The 6746-nt window shown below is 47.4% G+C and overlaps 1 pseudogene; it reads right to left on the bottom strand.

Moving 5' to 3' along the window:
• Positions 1–350: 350 nt before the first annotated feature.
• Positions 351–1383, bottom strand: LOC115329077 (annotated as a pseudogene).
• Between the last annotated feature and the right edge of the window lie 5363 nt (positions 1384–6746).

Raw genomic sequence — 6746 nt, 5'->3', positions numbered from 1 at the left:
ACTCCTTCCGCCCATCTAAAAAAACTTTTCTCCCCTAAATATCAGCGGGCAGTGTGAGATATCACCAGGATGACCTTCGGGGGATCGGACAAAAAAACTAAGAGCATCACCCCCTCCCGTCTCTTCCCCCCGGCGAGAAAGTCGCCAACTTTCCTCTGGTCAAACCTTGTCGGCATTCAAGGTTCAAGGATCAAGGTGTTTATTGGCACAACTTCCACACAGCCGAGCAGTCAAAAAGCAGAAGCCCGTACAACCAAGTGCTGGCTGGCTCCTGGGCTGTGTGTTAACAGGTGAAATGATGAAGATGAATATACAAATGAAAGGGAGGAAGAAATGGTAGTTACACGAAGTTATTGAGCTCGGAGGGCACGTGACACAGTCCTGCTAAAGCCGCGGAGTTCGTCCCCAGTCCCCGGCAGGGCGGGCGCTTGCGCTCTGGTAAAGACAGGTACGAGCTCACCGCGGAGGGGAACAGTGAGTGAAGCTTCGTGTCCCCGGGTGCGGGCGCGGAGAGGGATAGGACTACGATAGGACAGCCTGTTTGGCTAGAGATACGAGGAACTGATGCTACGTAGGAGCCGGCCAGCGGCAACAGCAACGAGTCGGACACGCGCCACTGTTCGTCGGTGGCCCGGGCGGTGCGAGCCAAGAGACCGCAGGCGTTCATCGTAGTCAAAGGAATGGTCGTGGCGGGCCAAGGTTCGAGTCGCGCGGTGCTGCACACTCTCTAGGCGCTCAGTGAGGTGTATCTGATGAAGGCTCCATATTGAAGAACAGTACTCTGGTTGAGGGAGTACCAGAGCCGTGTACAGCGTCTTCAGGGTCTCCTGTCCAAAACGCCGGGAAAATCTAGACTCGAATCCCAGTACCCTGCGAGACCTGCTCACCACCTTAGCCACATCAAATCAAATCAAATCAAGTTTATTTTCCAGAAACTCTGGTGGGTAAGCCCATGGCAGCTGAAATCGAGTGAGAGCGTGAATGATACACCCAAGATGTTGAGCTCCTGTACAGGTGAGAGAAGGAGCCCTCCAAGCGTGTAGTGTGGTGTCTGGACCTTCCTGGCCGAACTGAACCGCATCACGGCACACTTGTCGTGGCTCACACGGAGGTGGTTAGTGGCAGACCAGACAGCCAGCTTGTCCAGGTGAGCTAGCATGGTGGCAAGATCATCGGGGGAGCGTAAGCACATCGAAAAAGTCGTTTCGTTGGCATAATGGATGGTGAGGACTGAGGAGCCTGTCAAACTAATGTCACGAACATATACATTGAAGAGGGTTGGGCCAAGAACGGACCCTTGAGGGACACCCGAGCGGGCTGAAAGGGTATGCGATACAGCACCCTTGTGCCTTACGCGAAAACTGCGATTAGCGAGGAAGGCATCAATCCAATGCAACCCTGTCCCCCAGCACCGGACCCACTGGGGGACAGGGTTGAGACTTTGGGCGGGAGGCTTAGTCGAATTTCTAATCCTGATTGAACCTCTGATTTCATGCACAGTACCCCGATGCCAAAATATATTCCAGGTATCATCACTCCCTGCCAATATACTATTTTTCCTTTTCTAATTACATTCTCCTCATGTTAATTCCTCTGGATATTTCTTTCCCTCATTGAGCCAGACCCCCAGATATTTGTATTTTCCTACGTGGCCTTCTGCAATGTCTTGTATCCCCAGGAGTTCCCTCTTTTCGTCGTTAAACACCGTTACTCCAGACTTGTCGCCACTAAGGCTCATGTCCAAGGTCTCCCCTTCCTCTCCACATATGCCCGCTAGTTCCTGTGACGCATCTTGGTTATCTGACATAAGTAAACCTATGTCGTCCGCATACATCAGTTTTGGTATTACCTGTATATTACCTTTCTCCCTCCTTCCATATAACCCCCATCAAAACCTAATTGTTGCTCTGCTCCAATTTCTTTTCCATTTCACTGAGATGTATCACGAAGAGCAGAGGTGACAGTAAACAGCCCTGCCTGAGCCCTTTTTTTTTTTTTTTATTGTTGCAGGTTGTGTAATTTCTGCTTCCCACCTTATTGTCTGTGTACACCTCCTGAAGAAACCTCACCAAATTTGTATCCAAATCAGTGGCGTCACAAAGGGGGGGGGGGGGGGGGGGGGGGGGGGCGGACCGCTCCGGGTGCAGCGCTCAGGGGCAATGTCAGGGGGGGGGGGGGGGGGTGTCCTGGCGGGCCACGAGAGCGGGGGGGGGGGGGGGGGGGTTGCGGCGGGCTACGCGAGAGCGGGGTGGGGGTCGCGGCGGGGCTACCGCCCCGGGTGCCGCTGACCCTCGTTACGCCACTGATCCAAATTATACTCTTTCAGTCGACCCCAGAGTCTTTCCTGGCTCACATTATCGTATGCTCCCTTCATGGCCAAATAAGCTAACCATAAAGGAGTTTGGTTCTTCATTGGGTGGTGACGAATAAGTTATCTTCTAGCCTTCTATCTCTTCGGAATACATTTTGGAGCTCACCGAGTATTTGCGTTTCAACTGCCCATTCCTCCATTCTCCGCTTTACTATCTGCAGACCTAATCTGTATAGAACTAAAGTTAGCGTTATCGGGCGATGTGTATTAATGTTGTCTTTCGTTCCTCTGCCTTTATATATTAGTCCCATTTTACTGAGTTTACAATCATTGGGTACTTGTCCTCCCATAATACCTTGATTAATCGCATGCCGTAACTTCAATTTGCTTGTTCTTCATAATGCCTTTATGAGTTCCATGGGTATGTCGTCTGGTCCTGTCACTATTCCTGCTGGAACCATACTTTTTACCTTGTCCCATTCTTTTGTGGTCATCTCCATTGTTATACAATTCTGCTCCTCCTCAGTGAAGGGATCACTGATCCCTATTTTAGTAGGCTGGAAAGTGGATCGAGGGGTCGATTGGCACCACTGGCAGCCACTCGACCCCAGATTGTGGAAAAACTAGAAAAAGTCATCTTGTAAACCCTGAGATGGGGAACGATAAAAAAACGGACGAACACAACAAAATCTCAAACGCAGTTCAGCTGCGTTTGAGATTTTGTTGTGTTCGTCCGTTTTTTTATCGTTCCCCATCTCAGGGTTTACAAGATGACGATTGATTACCAGCTCGCCTGCACTCTCTCACTGCTTAGAAAAAGTGTCGTTTCCCCTGTTTTTACACTGTAGTCGGCACTGAAACTGTTTGGCTGCTTTTTGGGAAGTCTGTCAAATAGCTTGTGCACAAGCATTAAAACTGACAGCCCTCACAGTTCTTATAAATAAATGTTGTGTGGTCAAGAGTGACTCCGCTCGGCGAAAAATGTACTGCAGCTCAATGAGACAAGAGTTACTTAGAGTTACCGCGGAGTCGGTGGCGGTTTCGATGAGTTGGGTTCAGCAGACGACAAGCTTGGAGGCTTGTCGTCTGCTCCCAGAAAGTAGCTTTCAAGATGGAAAATTTTCGACATCTCCAAAACTCGGGAGCTTAATTTCACAGTGTTTTCTATTAAAACATAAATAATATCCAGGTGTAAACGTATGCTAGATAAAGAAAAATAAAACGCGCTTATATCCTTATTTTTTCAGGTGGATTTTGTGTTGGTGCCATTGCCATTAGCAATACTAAGTTGGCCCATGGCAAAAGTTGCACCTATGTGTTGCTTCGATAAACGTCGATGCCTTAAAAATAAACTGCAGGGGGTAGTCGCTGGGAAGCATGTATTCATCCCATACTATTCCATGCTATCCGCGGCCGCGTTGCACTGACGTCTCATCGCATACTTTTGACCACCATGTAAGAGGAGGAGAGGGAAGCTGCTTTTGTAAGAATTTTGAGTGACAGGTTAATCTTCTGTCATTTTCTGGGGGGGCACAAAAGAGGGTCCTGATAAGAGGAGAGCTCCTCCTTGCCCTCGTCTCTGGTGGTCATCAGAGCGCTCTTTGAATGACGTCACCTACAACCCATGTTCAACTGCCCCTCTTCTCAATCTTATGCTATCTGTGTGGTCCGTAGCTTTCACTGTTACAAAAACACAACCTCTGCTTCCTTTTGAAACAGAAATAGTATGGCCAAACTGGAAACCAATACAGAGGCTTTTGTCGTGACCCGGAAGTACAATGACATCTTGTCCCGAACCTTCACGAGATAAGCGGCAAGAACCCTTCTGTCAATTATCCGAGATTTGAAAGATAACTGTGGGACCATTGACCCTGTGCGCTATTATTCTTTGGGTTGGGGGGGGGGGGGGGGGGGGGCGTCGGCCAGTGTTTCCCCTGCCCAGTTGCGGTTGTTTCAGGGGGGGCAAAACACATGCCTTGTCCCCCCACTCTGAGAACTGGGGGGGGGGGGGGGGGGGGGGGTTGGCATTACGTCGGCGGCTCAAATCCAAAGGAATATAAAGTGTGTTCAAGATTCGCCAGCATTCCGGTGCCGCTTATATTGGCCTCGAGATCGACCTAGAGGTGGCGCTACGGTCGCGCTATCATCATCAATAAAGCGGGAATAGGAGAACGGCCGCCCCATAGGCTCTCCACGTTCGCGCGCGAGACGGCGTAGATTCTTGCGTTTATTTTGTCGCATACTATCGATGGGAAAACAATTCTAGCGGAAAAGGACGCGGTACTGTTCGGTGCTTCAGTGAAGATCGAATCGGGTTGCCAGCGTGCGGCTTAAATTGATATAATCGCTTCTGTGGGTGCGTCGTCTGTTCTAGGCAGACGTTGGAAAGCATGGATCACCACGACTGATGCCTGTCTCCGGCTGAACTGGAATATTTATGTTAAATATTTGTTTCTTTTAAATGGATGAATCGCTTCATCAACGTGGGAATTAAAAGAAAACAATAAATTAGAACCCAGATGACATAATACTGGTACTGTGGGCTGTGAAATCGCAGCTTCTATGCTTTCTTTTTTTTTAACTTCTAACTTTTGCAGTAATACAAATATTTAGAATGAAGTTAAGTTAGCGCTGTATTGGAAATTACCATGGTATTGAGTTCCTTTGCCCTTTTACTGTGCCATAGTGTGGGCAAGTTTTTTGGAGTCTGAACGAAGGTACTGCGTTGCGATGAGGAGAGTGTGTCTCTTGTAGTTAAGATCTGCAAACTGCACGGTTGGCAGGACAAGTGAAACAAACTGTTCTAATATATCTGCCGTGACTGTAATAAACGAGTGTAACGGAGCAACGCAGCAATGTCCCTGTTATTAAATGATTTTCTAGGTAGTGTGGGTTCACCCGCTTCAATTTTCTTGGTGAGGGCCGCGGATGTCAAGAGGCTAATACTATCGATTTCTGGCTAAATAATCTTGTATTCAAACACAATAGACTCTGCAACCCCTAACAAACGACGCGCACCACGACACAGACAGCATCGGCCGCAGTGATACTCTTTTACTGGTGAGGGCTAGCGACCTTCACGAGACTTTCCGATCACCCTCCGCCATCACCTAACGTATATCGGGACTGGGCAGTTCATCGACTAACTTTAAGATTATTCAAGTAATGCTTTATTGTAATTTTTTTGCCGGTTAATTGGAGTCTTGGCTGGAGAAATTGAACAAGGAGTAAAAAATGCCTGCTTTAATATTTTTGACGTCTTTATTTCTTTTGTGACAGAGGCTTGCTAGGTAAACCACTTCAGCGTGATTGTCATTTCACCGAGGGTGATTACACTGTTTAAATAATAACTTTAAAAAATACTTCATTTTAAGAGGCTTCCAGTTTTCATATTTATGTAGGACTCACAACGTGTCGTTTAGAATGGGAATGCAATATGCCATTTATGACATAGTAAAACCAGTAAAAAATGTGTAGTTTTAACGTCTTTCACGCAATATGACCGGCGAAAAATTAACATACGGATTTATTGATTGATTAGTCTATTAAATGGATAGCGATCAGTCGGGTTAATTTTCTAATCAAACCACAGACCCACTCAACATTCAATGCTTTATGGAAATCACGGTTTGTGCGAGACAACAAAAATACGTGGGACCAGCGATTGTATACAAACCAACACACTAAGAGTATGGAAGCTTCCGACTTAATAATAATCGGTTTGCTGAATTTCTACTCATGGGAAACGATAAAACACAACCTTGTGTAAGAAGAAACGGCAACAAGAACATAAAACATTCAATAAGGAATGTCAAGCTCAGCCTGAAACGGACTTGCGTCGTCGAGATCCATGCTTCTGAGCGCGCGCCCGTAGCAGACGACGCACGGCGGTATCCCCGCTTTCGCGCGTTTCCGATTTCGGCCGCACGGTGGCAACACGGTTCGATCTCGAGGCGAATATTGCTAAATACCAGTCCTGTCATTCTATGAAAATGACCCCGTCGCGCATCTTTATAAGCGGATAAAAATATTCAAAACGTAAAGAATAGTGTACGTGGGCTATGAAAGGTGTCTCTTTGTATTGTTTCCTCTGCCGGGCAGCTTTTATCAGGCACGTGTTCTTAGTTATTTCAAGCGTGCGGCGGATGATGTTTTGCATCTTCGCACAGAGCTAGCAGAAAGAACAAAGTGGTACTTGCTTATTTAAAATCAGAATATATAACGTGGCTTTCAATTCATTTTGATCGTACATGCACGGGTAGTTACTGATCCAGTGTAACTGAGTGCCTCTCGCCATCTCCCTTGGCTTCCATATGTCCTTCGGTCGTTCTGAAAAGTGCCGCCGTCGTGTTCGCACCAACAGTGTCCGACAGTGCCCAAAAAATACAGGTACGAAGCCGTTTTAGCACCGTTTTTAATGCGATGAATTGGAAAG

This window comes from Ixodes scapularis, unplaced genomic scaffold, assembly GCF_016920785.2.
Source record: "Ixodes scapularis isolate PalLabHiFi unplaced genomic scaffold, ASM1692078v2 PGA_scaffold12__126_contigs__length_90152505, whole genome shotgun sequence".
NCBI lineage: Eukaryota > Metazoa > Arthropoda > Arachnida > Ixodida > Ixodidae > Ixodes > Ixodes scapularis.
The sequence above is the reverse complement of the archived record's forward strand: the minus strand, read 5'-3'. Positions and strand labels throughout refer to the sequence as shown.